General features: G+C 42.9%; 2 protein-coding genes across 6 annotated transcripts in view; one reads left to right on the forward strand and one right to left on the reverse strand.

Annotated features, from left to right (window-relative positions):
* Positions 1-18,556, forward strand: part of LOC105284340 (tudor domain-containing protein 1) — a 162,438-nt gene that overhangs the window by 11,501 nt on the left and 132,381 nt on the right. The gene's annotated exons all lie outside the window — the stretch shown is intronic.
* The window catches only part of LOC105282051, a 58,478-nt gene that overhangs the window by 8,820 nt on the left and 31,102 nt on the right, over positions 1-18,556 (reverse strand). Inside the window, exon 1 of one of the 3 annotated variants that reach the window (XM_020032392.2) lies at positions 15,146-16,288. The exons of the other annotated variants lie outside the window; for them this stretch is intronic. The gene's annotated coding sequence lies outside the window, so the exon portion shown is untranslated. Of the gene's footprint in view, positions 1-15,145; positions 16,289-18,556 lie in introns of those variants that run through there. 3 annotated transcript variants of the gene reach the window in all.

The raw sequence follows: 18,556 nt of genomic DNA on the forward strand, positions 1-18,556 counted from the left end.
TCGTATATCATCCGGATGCCTCGCGGCATGCAGTCCGGCGGTTGGGTCAGTCGCGTTACCGGGAGGGATGGTCTTCGCACTGCGAAATAGCACTCGTGGGTATCGTTAACTCTTAACCTACTGCGATTTTTCCCGTGGTTGAACTAAGTTGAGTACTCAATAAAGTAATTTAATTTGTGTATATGGACAAGTACTTGCTAGATCTGTCATTTTGTGTACCTTGTGTTAATTAATTAGATTCAATATATTTATTAATATTTATATAAGAAAGAGAATATTAAGTAGCAATATTATCTATATAGAATTTAAATAAAATAAAAATATCTTTAGCATAGATTACATTGTTGAATACAGCGCAACTACAAGTCACAGTCATGTTTTCTCGTTTTGGCCTGCAATCTGTAGCAAGAATGTCGTTCGTTATTATTAGGTAAAAGGTTAAAGGTGAAACGGAAAAATTTTTGGTATGTCAGGACATCGAATTTTTTTCTTCTAAAGCACGAAATTTCACTTTAGAAATTGTGTTATTATCGGTGTCCGTTGCTGCTCGTATTCAACATCAGTAATTTCAAGTTTTACACTTCTCGTGTTTCTCTTTCGTTTCGACCTTTCGAAAATAAATTTACCTTCGAATAATGGGATACGAACGTGATCGCAAAGGGCGGCAGCCGTTCTATGGATGTGTCGTATCATTATTCGCCTAACAGCTTTCGCGATTGCCCTTTGATTTATCGTTCGCGTGCCTCTTTGGCGGACTGCGATCGGCTTGGTCAAATCAGATCATGTGAACACCGGTTAAACAGAAACCAGAGCCTCCTATCGAAATGATGGTCAATAAACGCTCACGCTCCAATAGTTTAGCGGAAAATGTGCAAACGGTTAAATGTCAACAGATAACCAGTTCGATTGGGTACATCGCCCATGGTGTTCTCTCGCGATCAATCGATGCGACAATGACACTTCCTGTTTCTAACTTTGCTCCCAACATCCGCTTACAACAAGTTTTGCTTCTCATGATTCTTGTTTTACGACTTTCTCCATTTCACATTAAAAACACCTGAACATTCATTTTAAGTATTCGACAATCCTTGAACTAATGAGGAAAACGTAATGCTTCTTTATTTGCTTCAGGATATTCGTATATAGAATCACGAAACGATGTCGTAAAATCGAAATCCGCTTTCGTGTTCGGACAATGTGAATTTATAACATAAATATAAAAAGAGAAAAAAATGTAAATAAAGCTGTCGCACGAAAAGTTTCACGTAAAATGACAACGAAGAAGAGGAGGAGACAGATATGCGCGCTGTTGCTCGTACATTTTATTAATCTTCGTTTGCTCGCCTTTCGACCTCACATTGTTCGTCGGTACAATCGAGCGAAATCAATCGATTCAGGGGAAACGCTTGCATTCCCCTTGAGAACCGCAGAGCGTTCAAAGACTGGCTACACTGTATCGTTACAAATTGTAGCGACCGAAGAATGGTAATAGATTGCATGTGTTGCTAATGAACTCACCGAATGGTTTGCGTACATGTTTACACTGTATACCGTAAACCAATGGCAGGGGATATGCGAACGGATCGCCACGAGCTGGAGCATTAAATTCATTAGCTTAAGTCTACTGGAAAATCTTTGTGTTTGCAACAGTACAAAGGATACGTTTCAATAAACATCGCGGTGTTTCCAGGGAGGGAATTTGATAACCAGCAGTATCGAGTGCATCGATAGAGATGGCGCCAAATATATGGAGATTGTGCGTATTGCATTTTATTGTGCCGAAGAATTCAATTCACCATCGAAATCTAGTAGAGTTTCAAATTTTCGCTTTTTTCTACGATTCAATAGACAGGATATTGCTTATTTACAACGCTCGATAATGGAAAACACGAATATTGCAAGTTCCAGCGAGTTAATCTGTTTATTGAAATTCTATTTCTCGGACATTCGCAAAACTCTAAAATTTCAGGATGTGAAATCGTGAATCGAATAGCAATTTTGTCGTTTTTATGCAAATCTCTAAAGCTCGAATTTTACTCAATTCCTCCGAAATTTCGAAGAGCTTGTTTTATGTACGATCCATTTGGAAACGCTCTGACATTTAATTAACAAGCAACGGTATTAATTTCACATTTCTCATTATGCCGCAACTGGCTAGAAAAATTAACGACTCCTAATACTGTTTGAGTTCACCGAAACGTAGACTCGTCCACCATATCCACCACTGCAATTATTCGGATTTTCGGCCAACTCGTTCATTTGGCCGGATAATTTCGATTATTCGGTCCAAGTATTCCGTAAATTTAAATCGATTCCGCGCGTTCAGCCTTATTGGCCGTGGCTCGCGCACTACTGGTACAAAATTCCCGCTGAAACGTTTAATAATACAATAAAGCGCTGTATGAGAGATAATCGGTCCTTTTAGAATCGAATTTTTTCCTCTTTTTCCAGTGAAATTTTTACTCAAACGTTCCGTTCGTTCGCGAATTTCTATCAAGACAATTTTGTGACCATGCACGCGCGTTTTCATCGCAGTTAATGCGAATGCTTCGCGGGCAAATTAGCAGCATGGGCAGTAGTCTAATAAACACAAATACTAATCACCAAATACTGATTGTCTTTCATTATCGTGGTTGATAGAATTATTTTCTCTAGGGAGAATCTGTACGGAGGAACAGCGGGGGAATAGGAACGCACTCATTCGGATAATACCTATTTAATTAACAGTATACATCATTAAGCCGCGCAGATATCGCTCTTTCCGGGAATCAAATTAAATTTGTGGTAAAGCCCGTATAAATCGTATTAAGTCCTCGGTCGCCATTTTCCGTCCCAGCGAGTATTTCCAATTCGTATCTATGACACACGTTCTGTTCTCTTAACCCTTCCTGATCACGCTGCCTCGACAGTTCCACTCCGTCGATCCTTTGACCCGCCGAGCAAACCGTGATACCCCTCGTCTGCCAGAATGCTTTGAAAGTCATCTCCATATCGCGTTCGCTAAAGAACTTGCGCTTGTACAGAGGCGATATATAGGGCGGAGATAGTTTTACCACTTTGACGGTAAAAGGACGACCCTCGATCGACGCGAAAGTGGTTTCATGGAATTTAGTGACAGAAGATTGGGATAATCGACCTTCCGTCGTGTAATTTCCGTGAACAGTCAAGAGCCTTTTACTCTCGCTCATCTAAGATCTTTGCGTTTTTATGGAGTGTAATTTTTCCAATAAAAAAATGCGCAATTTTTCTCTTTTTCTCTCTTTCTCTCTTCTCTCTTCCTTTCGTCGGATGACTATTGTCATCGTTCGTTTAATGTAAGCATTGAGCAATTTATTGCACTATTCGTTCATTCACGCGACGTCAGATTCATCTCCGAATAAATCATGATTCTCGCGCGTGCTTCGTCCGTATCGTTTGAAAGCGCGTCTAATCGATGCGATCTGACATGTCAGAGAGATGCATTCTGCGTTCATGTTTCATGCACGTGCGATATTTCCCATTAGACGCAAGGAGCTGTCCTGCAGACATCGCGGTTAAATCCGACGTGACGCTCGGTCGTCGTGACGTTCGCGCGATGCGTAACATTACGCTCCGGAAATTCCCACATTGGCGCCGGCGTGTACTGTAATTCGTTCCCTCCGTCGTCGGTACCGGTATCCAGCAACATTTCACCGGAAACTTCTTACACTTGAGCGAGCAGTTTGCGCTCCGGACCGGGTGCGACGCCGGACGTTGTCGCCTCCGGCGTTGAAATTACAAACGGAACGACGACGGCTTGTCCGCTCTCGTTACGATCTTCAGGACGACTTTCGCATCGCGCTGACGACTCGCAGGTCGCATCTAACGACATTAACGCCCGCGATGCTACTTGCTTCCGGTTACGAGTGACGGAAGTATCAGTTTCTCGCGTTTGTGGCCGGAAGAGAGAGACATCTAGGTTAATGTAAGCGTTTCGGAGTAAAAATTGCGTTATTAAGCTGCATATAACGTGTTGACTTGATGTCTCGAGTTGTTATGAGATATAGGTTTTGTAGGAGAAATTGCAAACAGATGAACAAATAGTTCGCAAATGGAGTACAAGAAATTTTAATTTGATGTTTCCGTAATTGAATGTTTTTATTTGTAAGATTAAAAGATACATAATCTTTCATTCGATTTGAATTTTTCAAATTTTCCGTCTGTACCGTAGTGTTTTCTGCGTATTACAGTCCATATAATATAACGTGTATATCTCGATATATTAGAGTACTAAATTGTGCCTACATAATGATCGTTCAAGCATAGAAGAATTTTTTCGGAGTTCATTGAGTGACGTTCTATGCATCGGTGAGCAGATAAAGCACGATATAGTAGCGACATGGGAGAACAGCTCGCCACGTATTTTTAGGTATTCCGTAGCGTCGTCCTAAATCGAACGTGTAGTAAAAGCCCATCGTGATTAATCTTTATTAGCGCGCCCGGCCGCCGATAAATCCGCCGGTGGCTGTAAATTACATCAACGCATTTTGCGAGGCGATCCTCTCGCAGAAGCGCGAGAGACGGAACGCTGAGCTAAATGGCTGGCGCAATTAAAAAAACGAAAAATATACATATAATAGCTCCGATTATTCCCAACACGCCTCTTTAGTGTATTGCTTTAATTAATTTCGAGGCACTCTCCACTCTCACGCCAGAAACGATTGTGAACATTTGCGCGCAATAAAGGAAGAAAATACGAAAATATGAAACGAGAGGACGAAGACACGCGAGTTTTCAGGCAAACGATTTTTAATCGCATTCCGTCACATTTGCCTCTCCAATTTTCATCGTTGTCGCAGTACTTTTGTCGTAGTTATCACGCACGCGAGCTTCGTCTCCGAAGAGAATTCCGAAAAAAGTCAGATTTGTGGAGGTGGAACTAATTGACCGAACATCTCGATTCTATCGTCAAACTTTCGATGTGTACTCGATCTGTATTCGCATTCGCGCGCGATCCGAGTCCAAGCACGTCGCGCCAGCTCGTGTCGCGCATCTCGCGAGGGACGATAGTCAAATAGAGCCCGATCTATTTGCTACGCGATGAGACGGGAGACAACGAGGAAGAGAGAACAGTCGTGCTTACCGATGTTCGGGCTCGCCATTGTCCGGGTGCCGATATTCATGGCTGGCAGCCGAAAGCTCTGCGGAGAAATTCGCAACACGGAATAACGAAAGCTTGGAGCGCGCGCTCGACACCTGCTCGAAACTCGATAGGGGCGAGTGACCATAGGTCTTATTGTACTCTTTTCATTTGCTTTGTATTTTGCTGGTTGAGCGCCTGAGGGGACTAGTCCCAGGGTGCAAATAAACGTCTCTCTCTCTGTCTCTTTCTCTTCTCATCTCTGTTATCTACGGGGCATTCCCTTTCCGCGCCAAGGAGTTTCTGTATGCACGCGCCACCCGTGCACGCATCGATTATTAATTCGACGTCGCGGGTAGTTGTTCGCGCATCCCCTTCTCTCCATCCCGCGGCCCGCGTCGCATCTAGCATCTCGCTCGCGCATCCCCGCCAATCCACCCCCGTTCGTGTTTCCCTTTATTTATCCCGGCTGCATCTCATCGGGATCCGGTTACGCGCCTCCCGATGCGCCGCAATACTCCGCTCCGCTCCGCATTCGCCTCAGCGTGCTCGAAATCCTCAGGCGGGTATTACGCTAAGCACATTAGTCGTCGCCCCTCTCCGTTGCGATTACGCGAACTTCGTTCCTCCGACGCTCGTACGTACCGGTTATGGTTGACGTGCACTGGAGATAAAGGTCACGTCGACAACGACGACGGTGTACACCGGGAGCACGGTAATGAACGACGGGGAAGAAGAAGAAGCGAGAGATGCACCGCACGGTATCGCAGCGACAGCATCGTCAACGATTCTTCTCGTCGACCTCCAGCGCTAGCCCGTGCGTTTCTCGTTTGCGAGTTATTTCACTGTGCGGGAAATAATCCTCGCGATAACATTAAACGTCTTTCACGGAGGCGTACGTATAATCTGGTCGATCCCCGACGCGATAGAGCGTCTTGCTCAAAGAGAAGAAACGTAATTAGATGATTTCGAGTGGAATTTACATTTTTGCATGTGCGAAATTAAACGAGGAATTTGTATGTTTCGTTATGCAGTCTCACACTTTGCCACTTTACGTATTAAATTTATCAGCGAATATATAGACCGAAATTGCATATTTTGGAAGAAGATAACACATTTGTTTCTACACTATTATTACGGAGTGCTGTGATAAGAAATTCTCTATCATAAATTTTATTCAATATGTTAATCTATTATATATATAAGCCAAATACCACTCACTCACTCACTGACTCATCAACGTGCAGTCCGAACCACTGCACCTATCGACTTGAAATTTTAAGGGTATATTCCTACTATCACGTAGGTGCTCACTAAGGGAGGGTTTTCCGAAATTCCACCCGTAACGGGTGAGAAGGGATAAAATGTGTTTTTATTTAATTCTACATATAAATATCGCGGGCGAAGCCGTGACGGGGGATGCTAGTATTGAATAAAATAAAGTAAATTCATGTTAATATGCGCACAGTAAGATTTATATAATAGATTTATAATAATATTAATTAAAGCACAGACTATGTTGTTACGAACCTCATAGAGACGATTCTAAACGTTTAATAAAGTACACAATTAAGTTCGCAAGGTACATAAGAGAATCGCGGAGAAGAGTTTAACAGCTAGGACGACTGTCATTCCTTTCGCTTCGACTGTTTCATTTTTCACTCTTGAGCTCTCGCTGCACCTCGCCCGCTTCTCCTTTTATACAGATCGCTCCATCGATGCGGAAGGGGAACAATAAGTAAGAAAAGGTTTTCAATTATAAAGATGCGGCCGATGCACGATAATTAGCGCACAGCGCGATTCAGCGTAAGAGCATGCAAATGGTATTAACGGTGACCAATTACCGCGATATTTGTTTTTAATAGTTAATTCCATTAAACGTTCCACCTAGTCTTTGTCATTTGCTAGGATTTCAATTAACTGAGATATTAATTATACGTAGGAATTATGTGAATAATGATGATTTAGATCGTATAACGCGTTAACCACTTACGGCAAAATCCGGTTTGAAATTCTATCCTCTTGCATTATCAATTTATCCGAAATTTCTGTATACCAATGAACGCTATTAAATTCATAACCGATACTGATTTACGAGAGAAAAACTAACATTTTCTCTTTTATGTTTTCAGCAGTTGCTTTTATTATCTTTTAAACTCTAATTGGATAATATGAATCTTTTCTTTATGTAGTTACAAAAGTCTTTAGCCGTCGGCACGTTAATCGAATAAGATTTAACACGAGTATCGCGCACGGAGCGTCGAGAAAGTCGAAACGTTCGCGTCGCCTCGCTACTTTATCGTTTATGGGTGTAACACACAGGCTACGGAGAAAGCGACGACCAGTTTGTGTACGGTCTTGGTTCGTAGATTTTACGGCAGCCGTCGGATCGTTGGCTTCTCAAGCGGGCTGCAGTTTTCCTCCCCTCGGCGGCTCGATTTTTACGAGGCTGGCCAGCTATGAACGTTCGATTATATCACTTCCTCGTCGTTTTTTCCCGCGCCGTTTATGCCACCGTGCCGCTCGACGATGTTCTCAACACGAGTTGTCACGCGAGTTACTCGGTCAGGGAATTCGCGGATTCCCAGGTTTTCAAGTTCGCCAGTCTCTGCGAGGAATTCAAGAATATGCGGACAATTCGAAACTGAATCGACTATTCAGGGATTTTAAGTAGCCAAGGATGCGAAACACGTCGCCTACTCGCCATTAAACTGTTATTTACACGCGCACTTTCTACGTGCACACACGTGCACGCCTTTATCCAGTTTGCCAATTAATTATATCCACGTACCCGTTAGGAGTCGGCTAATTAGTGTCTTTCACAATTACCGCTCCACCTCTCCTCGGTATCCCTAGTTCGTTACTCATTCTCGAAACCCCTCGGGTCGTCACTCTTTATTTCTCCGTGCTCTGCGAATTGTTCCGTTACCCTCATATCCCCAAACGTAATTTCGCGTTTCCACTCAAAACTTCTGTTGTCCTCGCGAAAGGGGATCGGAGAAAAAGGCGCACCACATCACGTTCGTCGAGACATTTCACCGTGATTGAAGAGAGATCGTGGAAAATCGCGCGCAATGTAACTGAAAATCGCGAGTGCAGAATAAAATCCTCTTCCGGAAGTGTCTTCAGACTTTCATGGGTGGCGTATTTGCAATTTTTCTTTTTCCAGAGCCTTTTTGAAGGAATTTCTCGCGGCTCGGAATGTATACTAATGGATACTCTCCGTTCCGCGATAAATCCATGCCGGCGCATGTCGTCGCGCATCGTTTGCTCTTCCGATAAATTTGATTCACTCGCGGGAAGGGATGGCATTTGGCCGAGTGTCACGTGCGTTTGAAATCTCCGTGTTCTGCAACACGTAACCACATGGCGATCGTCTACGTGAACCACGCGAGTTTCCACGTCGCTCACGTCGATAAAAAAAATTATATTTTCGTTCCCCGGGCGAGAGGATTAATATAAAATCCCCGTCACCGGTAAAAGTATCGAGTGCTGCCTACTCGGGACCGGCGTAATGAATCGAATCGGCGCACGTAGGCGCGTGCATATGAAAATCACGTAGTCGAGGGAAAACACGCGCCTCTCAACGCGCCGAGCGCATATCTATTCGATGGCGGATTGAACGCGCGAAAAATTATGTTACCGCGACTTGTCTAGCGCCGACAAGTGCGCGTCTCTCACCGGAATTAGCGTTCCTCCTGGTATTCACTGTGGTATTCACTGTGGAATATATAATATAAACGCCGAGTCGAGAATTCGCCAGTTTTAGCGCGAATCCGCGTGCTTTCATATTTCGGATATTGAATTCATATACTGCATACCCATCTTGCTTATTTATCCGGCATTCGTTTTATGAGCGGAAGGGGCGGAAATCTATTCTGCATATACGCGAGAGAGGCAACAATTTGCCGAAATCGTTAGCAGAATCGTTCTTCAAGAACCGTGTACGCGCGCGCAACAGGAAAAAGAAGAAACTCACTGTAGTCATAGTCGGTAGAAACCGGGAGAAACAGCGTTGGGGTGCTGCGAAAAGTCAGACGCCGTGAATAATTGAAATTTTCCAGGACGAGAACTTAACGTCTCGCTCGAAGACGGATCGCCCCTTTGCCCGGTGATGATGTAAGAGGGGTGCAAACAGGCTACAGAATGCGTACGTGGCTCCGTGGAGCACTGCGCTTCGTCTAGGCAAACATCGTCGTGCCTCTTCTCGAGGATAAGGAGGTTTTCAATAGAGTTTCGCGCGCGCGAAGGAAAATCTGAGACAGACTATTGCCTGGCTGGCGCGCACAGGAGGAAAAGCTGTTTAGCGCGCTGGAAAACCGTGAAAGATTTGCGGTCTTCTTCGATAGATCAGATCGGGAAATCAGGGATGTTCGTCGGGCTCGAACTTTGTGCGGAAAATCCGAGAGCTGGCGAGAACAGAATGAAAGGAGAAAGAAAGAGAGAGCGGTTAGACGTGTAAATCTCACGCGTATCCGTGTGAGAGTAATCATGTACAGTGGCTCTGAGAAAATCGTGTGAACTCGATCGGCAAAGAGTTTATTCTGCCAGCTAAGCGGGTAATTACGAGCGAAAAAAATGGGAGCGGTATTATCAGACGCATGCTTAATTACCGCGAAAGTTGAATAGGGTCGAGAAATCAAGTATTATATAATCGGGAGAAGTGACCAGTCATTAATTACTTAACTCTTTTCATCGCGAGTTTCAGTGAACTTGCGTCTTTATAACGCGTAAGAATTTAATCGACCTTCAATGAGTTGGTCGGAGCAAATCCGTATTTGTGATTACTTTGAAGCTTATAGCTTTGCTCAGGAACGAGCTCTTTAAAAAGATACAAATTATTTACCGTGATAATAAATTTGATTGAAATTTCCAGTACATGGTTCAAGGCTCTCCAAGGCGATGCACGTTGCGTCTCTTTTTTTTCTCTTCTCTTGTCGCGTTGTTATTCGTAACAAGGCTGATTGTCGTAAACTAGTAGTCGGATGTAAAACTTTTACGAAACTGAGTCTGCGGCAGAAAAACGTAATGAAATATGAACTCAGGATCAGAGTTGATATTCCGCGCGGCAGGAGTATCACGATATCCCGCTGTAATGCATTTGCATAATTGTATGAGCCATGAGGAAAAGTGGAAAATATTAGTCGCATCACACCGAACTTCTGACTGGCTGGTTGATTTTATCAACGAAATACCGAGCGACATTGTACCGCGAGGTCGGGGAAACTTTCGCAATTGGCAGTAACATTGGTAGTCGCGCATAATTATATTAAAACTGGTATAGCAATTAATTATATCGTCGGCTTTGTAATAGGAATTTGCTGTACGTTAATCCGGTCGACAATGTTAGCTAGTTGCTTGTCTATTGCGCGATACAAAAGGCAGCCCTTATTACTCGATCTCCTTCACTCAAAATTTCTCTTTTGCGTTCTATAGACCCGCGACATGAGAATAGGCCACGGTTAACACAATTCCATTTCTAACGTTGGTGATAGCAAATCAAATCATTAGCGTGCGCTAATGAGATCCGTAAAACTGTGCCAACCAAGGCGCCTGGAAGATCACGATTTAATTGCATGATTGAAAATAATCCAGTGTGCAAAACAAGACGAGAGGTAACGTGTTGTATAATAATTGTAGGTAAACTGTTGAATAACAGATATATCTACAAAATTGTGCAACCAAAATTATTTAATCATATTTAATGTACATGAAAGTTGTATATAATCATGTTATTAAATGCACATGAGCGGTGTATTTAATCATGCTATTAAATGTACATGAACGTTGTATATAATATCATAAATGAGATTATACAAGGATCCAGAATTTGCTGTGACTTGTACACAATGAAAAATACTCCTTTTAATTGTTTTTATTCATTATGTAAGATATTATACGTGTGCAAGTTGGAATATTAATTCTGTATTATACGTGGAAAAATCTCACGCATTAGAAAGTACAGCGCGAAAAGCATTACACAGTGGGTTATGATTTTTGTTCGACTTCGAAACTTGTCACGAAAACTCGTTAGTCCCCGTTAACACCAGCCTCGATTTCTCCCACACTCGTTTACCTTTGCATTTACCTTCGGATTACACCTGCTTGATTTATCTGCGCAATCTCCGCAACATTAAAGACGACATCGAAAATACCAACCAGTACTTAATATTGTTTACAAGTGACTTAACATTTGACTGTCCTCGAAACTGGAATTTACTCAGTTTTTTATAATACTGTACGCTATTAGTCAAGAAACGGGAATTTAGTTGCACAATTCAGCCTTGACATTTTTAAATTTCTGAATGTTTTTAGAACGTTCGGATAATTTATCTTGGTCTATCGCTCATTTACTTGCGCCTATCTATTTTATTGCGAAGTAAACCTTCACATTCTGCTACAGATGCAGCGCTATAATTAAGTCATTATTACGTGTTTAGCAGCATAACTATCGTATTGATATGACGCATAAAACTTTACGGTACTGAGGAAATTGCATATATAATCGACAAGAAATCGATTAAACCAAGTTGAATACGTTCTTAAGAATTTATTTAATGAGACTCTGAACACACATCCTTTAGCTAGATTTCCATCAAAGTTAATCGAAATCCGCGCGCCATTAAACATGTTAATTCGAGGTAGCCCTTGGGTCACTCCTAGGGCTACTTTTCGTGCAAAGTGTATCTATCTCGGCACAGCGCTTCCGCACACATAAGACGCTGCCTCCGCTCGATAGACCTTCACGGGCCCGAACGAGCGAGCGAAACTGAAATCCGATCTCGGCGACCCTCTTCTCCGGCACGAGTTCGCGTTTCCCCATTCGGGATGCCGGAAATCCACCCCTAAATCGACGCGTGGCCTCTTTCTTTCACAATGTCCTGCCCCCTACCCTCGGGAACGACCTCTTGAACGGCGCCGTAGTTTCGCGCCGACGAGCGATTCGGCTCTCCTCGTGCAACAGGTAGATGTGGCTACATGCCAGCTGCTACCCCTATTATGCATAATTGCTCGAGGGTGGAAGGAGAAGTGGAAGACTCTCCCGTGGCAATCGAACGTTCTGTCGCCTATGCTGTTTCGCTTTTGGTTACCGACTTCTTCCGTCCGTGGCCGAATGAGACCATTATCCCCGGCGAAAGCAACGTGGAACATCCCGCGAGTTTTCGTCGTCCGAGAATTCGGGATCTCGAGGATTCACGGGCCCACTCGACATATCAGGAATTCAAATATCATTGTGGGCTTTCGGTATTGGCGGACTTGTAAAGTTTGATAATTGAAATGATGTTCACAGTTGCTCGAATCTCTTGTCTTGCCACCTGGCGTGCTATTTCTTGATTGATTAAATTGCTAATTGGATTAATCCAATTGTCATCAGATATTAAAGCAAATTGATCTGCGCCGACATGACGGGTGTGCCTCTCTTTATCTTTTCTCTATCTTCTTCGGTTCTATGTGCTTCGAGCTTTTCTTCTCATATATTCCGTCTCGCCTCATTCTTCATTCACTTGTTCATTCTCTCTCTTTCTCTTTCTCTCCTTGCTTTTCGAAGCCGTCAAGAGGAATCTATGGCATAACGCGCGCTCCAATATGTCTTGTCGTCAATCAAATACCGACGACGGTTTGTAGTGCATTTGAGATATAATAATACGCCGGTCGATCCATCGTCTGCGTCTGCGGCTGATGCACAATATGAAATGACGGCCGCGAAAGTTTATGCAAATCCACCGCGTCCATTGATCTCGTTACGAATCAATATTGTATTTTCCATTGCAGACGTGTTATGTGTGCGCGAAGAAAATATACGATTATATTCTGAAGCATTTCTCACAGAGTTTCTGTTGCGCGACCATCCATTATTCTTGAAGATTAAATATTTCGCAAACAATTAAACCTCTCAGTTTGCACTCTCAGATAAGGACTTTAAAACCGTGTTTTCTGTATTCATGTTTTAGACTCTTATTTGCATAATTGTTTAAATTGTTTAAAAGTTTGTACACAAACGACGAATAGAGAACTAAGGTTAACAAACATCATTAGAGATTCCATTGTGGTTTTTCGCGTTAAACATTATCGACGCAAGGAAATATAAGAAAATATCAAAACTAAGAAATTGAGGAGAAAATGGAGTGCAAACGATTGAGGAGGGAACCCTCGCGGGTTATAAAAGCGGGATATAAAAGAAGAGGGCGAATGCATAGAGAGAGGAAGGATGGACGGAATAAAAGAGAGGTAAGAGCGACGAGCGGGGGTGACGAGAAGGATGCGCGCGGTGTACACACGCTGCCACGATGGATTCGTACATACGTACATAGAATGGTACATGACGCGTCGGGGCAGCCACCAGCTTTTGCCGATATATACGGATTGCAGCAGCAATTAAGTTTTACGGGCGTGCATCCAGGGAGAGAGACGCCTGTTTCGAACGCGTTGAGTGCCAGTCGTAAAGCCGGCTAGGGGGTAACTGCGGCGCAACGCGCAGCCTGTTTATCCCTTTTCCCTTTTACAGCGCGCCGGGATAGATGGGCGTCTGGGATGGATTCGGTGCGCCGGAAATTGACGGGAATACGGGGATGATTTTAGTTGCCGACGAACGACGAACGAATTTAGGCCGTACCGTGTTACGAGACTGACGGAATTAAGAATGTAAAGTGGATTCGAGTCTCCCTGCGAGGTGTAATTTTGTCTGTCCCCGAGCCTTACTCGAAGTATAATGAAACGTTTTCAAATATACATATAATAGAAGCTTGAACACGGTCTACGAGTGTGTAGACGTGTACAGGTATTTGTTACCGCTAAAGACAAAGAAGCATTATTAACTCATGCACGTAAAACATTTATGTACGTACAAAAGGTATGATACATTTCGCAGGCTACGGCTTGGGAAAACGCGCCGGCATTCATTCGCTCTTCTTTATTTCTCGCCGCGTCGCGCGATATTCCATCCCTCTGTTCTCGTCCGTCCTCTGTTTCCCGTCTGTTCCCCGTTCTTGTCGCTCTCTCCTCACCTGCTCCGTATATATAACGTGCGAATTGCTAGGGATGGTGGAATCCGCGCGGTATACGTGCGCGGCGTTGCAATGCGACGACGATGCGCTCCGATATAGCGATCGAAGAATCGATGGTATGTACGACGCATCGGAGGTAGAGGGGGAGAGGGGTGAACAGAGAAGGCACGATAGGTAGATAACAAGCTCGACGAAACTAGCTTATAAAAAAATACAGCCGCAAAATATGAGAACCGGTATTATCGTTCGCTTCGTTAGGTGCTCGTTTCGTATGCAAGTCAACTAGACTCTACGGAGTAAATGTACAAATGAAAGTCAAGAATCTCGGAGAATGCGTTACTCTTTCTTGAGCGTCGTTATCTAACATTTTATTTAACGTTTTCTTTTCTCCGCCCGAGATTTATTCATTATTCCGCACGCGTTCAATGCGAATCACGTACGTACGATTCGAATCCGGGCATCAACGTTTCGCAAAAACCATCCGGACACGATGAGATTCGAGTGCTAGATTTACGTGCACGGCCGCTGCGACATCCTCTACTTTTTCGGCGTTGCCGTCCCCTCGAAAGACAAACAACCGAGCGTCTGATCGATCCCCGGGCCGCAAGCGGCCCCGGGATTCCGAGTTAATTGCGCGCTCTAACACCTGTTAATAGGACTGGCGATGGGGCTGTCAGGTATTTTGTGCCCGCGAGGTAAGCAGGGTCGTTGGCGCGCGCGACGCGGTCGGAGGTGGTGCAGCAGACGGTGGTGTCAGGGCGCATACACGACGGCCGTGTGCGAGTGGGAGATGTGCTGGGTAAGAGGAACAACGGCCGAGAAATAGGTGAGAGAGAGAGAGAGAGATGAAGAGAGATGTACGTGTATGTGATAAATACGGACAGCGACGCACCGGGTGAGAGGAAGAAGAAGGAGAGGAGATAGTTGATGCAGGTGAAGAGTTGCAATCTGTTCCCGATGGCTCCCGTACCAAGCTCTGTGGTTACCACTTTACAGTTCCCTCGCCTGTAAACCCACCCTGTCCTCCCATCGCTATGCTCACCCTCGTGGCGCCTATCGCTCGCCGGTCCTCTTCGTCCTCTTCCTCATCCTCCTCCTCTTCGTCTCTCCCTCGTCCCTGTCTCCCATCCTCGAACCTATCAACGTCAGGGGCAACCTCACCTGCTCGCCTGTCCGCAGGACATTAACCGAACTCAACGTTTGGTTTCCGTTTATACCCGTGTACACACTTACGCACCACCGCGCGCACGTTATACTACCGATCGGTGCTGCGATCGAAACGAACGTCGATCGATTTGCGAAATGCGATCTCGAAGAGGGGGTGAAATGCAAAATGAAAAGAAAATAATGCAAGATGGGGAGAGAGAGAGAGAGAGAGAGAAAGAGAAAGAGAAAGTTTGAACGAAGTGGAGGCATCACCGCTAGTATCGATGTTTTCTCGGGCAATAATCTTTAATTATTGAAATTTTATTCATGGACATGGCTCATGCGTGACGTTATTATGCGTAAAAGAATTCTCACGGATCCCCGAATCATTATACCGTCACTGAGTACTCGGCAGAGCATACGTGTGGAAAACGATGTGTGAAAAGCGAACTGGCGTTACGTATTCGCTGCTATATTCCGCTTGTGAATCGTTCTTCTTGCAGATCAATTAGCAATGCTGAACTGATTTGCCGTTCCCAAGCAAAAATAACGCGGAGCGTATGCTAATCACAATTTCGGAAGTGGTTTCCGGTGCGATTCGCGAAGGGCGCGGCCTGCGCATAAAATTACAGCAGTGGCGATTGTAAAAACACAAACGGGAGTTTTGCGCGGCGCATAATAACGGGTTCGCCCGGCGGTTGATTGAAAAACCGATCGTGCGACGCGAGCATTAACGAAACGTAACACTGGTGTGTGTTTTCGCTGCGTTCAATGTGGACGTCTATAGTTCCGTTTAGAGATCGTTACACAGGGATGCCTCGTATATCAGCGGATTACTATAATTTCGTGCAATATGCGATGGACTTTTACGGCCGTTTCTCGGTCAAACCAGGCACATGGTCCCGTCTTTTACGGTCCACGAGAATACGTTTACACGGCTGCTGCTAGATCGTGGATTGGACAAACAAACTGCGAGAGTTACAGTGAGTGCAAAAGTATTCGTACAGAGGAAATTTCTTTGAAAAAATCATTATTTGTAGAAAATAAACTTTAATTAACAATATATTAATACTGAATACAATATATGTTATACTTCTGAATAATATTACATCAACAAAAATATAATAATCGAAACATATCGTCCTTATAATTAACAAAAACAAAAACTTGTATTAATTCCTTGCGCAGGAAGTATTCGTACACTCCTTTTTTAATTAAAAAAACTTATTAATTAATACTTTGTAGGGTTCCATTAGCATTAATTGCAGCTTGTAGTCTTCGATTCATCGAGTGTACCAACTTTTGCGTGACAGTTGATGAGATAGAATTCCATTCTTGTTGAAGAGCTGTTTTTAAATCAGTTTGATTAGAAATTTGCCTTTTTCTAATAGCATCTCCAAGAATTTTCCATAAATGTTCAATAGAATTGAGGTCGGGTGATTGGAGAGGTGTATATAATTGTTTCCGAACATTATATAAAAGCCATTGTTTTGTATTATATGCTGTATGTTTAGGATCATTGTCCCGTTAGAAAATATATTTTTCCGCGATTCCTAATTTTTGTGCACTAGTATGAAGATTTTTTTTTAAATCTCTATGTACATTTTGTGGTCCATTATAGCATCAATAAAATGTAGATTGCCGACTCCAGCTGCGCTCATACACCCCCAAACAAGTACAGAACCGCCACCGTGTTTAACCGTCGGTATAAGATTTCTTGGGTCTAATTCTGTATTTTTTTTACGCCATACCATACGCCTGCCATCGGAGCCAAAAATATTATATTTGCTCTCCTCTGAGAAAATAACTGTGTTCCAGAATTCATCCGGTTTATTTAAGTATTGTTTCGCAAATTCTAATCGTTTATTGCGATTAGTCGCATTTACCCAGAACTTTTTCCTGGCAACACGGCCATGATATTCGTTTTCTCGCAACGTATTTCGAACTGTGTTAGCGGAAACGTCCACACCGCGATTTTTTAGTTCACCCGCAATCTTTGGAGCACTTGTTTTCGGATCCAGCTTTACTTGGCGAAGAATGAAACGTTTGTCGGTTTCAGTGAAGGCTTGTAGTCGGCCACTTTTTGATTTATTTTTAACTGTTTTTCTAATACAAAAACGGTTAATTATTGATTAGACTATTGATCGAGGTCTATCGATGAGCTGAGCAATTTCCCGTAGAGATTTACACTGATTGTGTAATTTAATAATGATTTTTCGCTCTTCTTCGTTAGTCTTCTTATTCTTGCGACTCATTTTGCTCTAATAACGCAATAAGACTGATATGGATAGTATTTCTAGGACCGTAACCGAGAAGCAAAACACACATTCCTATTGTAAACAAAAAAGCTCCACGTAAACACTTGTGTCGCAACGCTACAATCTAAATCTCTCAACTGTACGAATACTTTCTGCGCATTGAATTACTACAAGTTTTTGTTTTTGTTAATTATAAGGACGATATCTTTCAATTATTATATTTTTCTTGATGTAATATTATTCAGAGATATAACATATATTGTATTCAGTATTAATATATCGTTAATTAAAGTTTATTTTCTACAAATAAGGATTTTTTCAAAGAAATCTCCCCTGTACGAATACTTTTTGCACTCACTGTATGCACACCGTCAATTGAACGCGCGGGTAGAAAAAATGCATCATATTTCTGCGTAAATTCGTCATTCGTCGAGAAATGTTTTGATTGCACAACGTTCGATATGCGTGATTCGGATGTATCTCGGATTTTGTATTTCCCGTGAAAGTTGTCATGGTCGTCTCCCATTGATGTCCAAATCGATGGTCATGATTCATCGATGATATTTAAAAGTCAAAGGTTCAACGATTTAGAAATGTTTAATTTCAAGATTTTTATATACTATATGAAAAACGGAGACCTGCAAGTTTGGGATTCTAAAATATTTCAATACAACGTTTCGTCAATGTCGGATTTTGAAATTTAAAGATTCCAAGACCTAACCGATGTCATTTGCAATTCTAAAAGAGAGAGGCAATCATGCATCTGTGCCTGCTATATCACCTTTGCTTTTTGTACCTCGTTCGTGGAATATGTATTATATTTGTCTTTATGAATTTATGATTTAATCCTTTTTCCTTCTTTTGTTTTCGTCCTTTACAAGAGACTTGATCCTATATTAATATACATCACTAAAACGAGTCTTTATCTTATTTTCTCGAAGAATTTTAATGTTTGACGGTTAAAAATGAACAATATATAAAAATAATTCTGTATAACCCAAAGAAATGAATTAATTAATTCAAATAAACCGAATGTGCCCCGTCGTTTT

The sequence above is a fragment of the Ooceraea biroi genome, chromosome 6 (genome assembly GCF_003672135.1).
Source record: "Ooceraea biroi isolate clonal line C1 chromosome 6, Obir_v5.4, whole genome shotgun sequence".
Classification (NCBI taxonomy): Eukaryota; Metazoa; Arthropoda; class Insecta; order Hymenoptera; family Formicidae; genus Ooceraea; species Ooceraea biroi.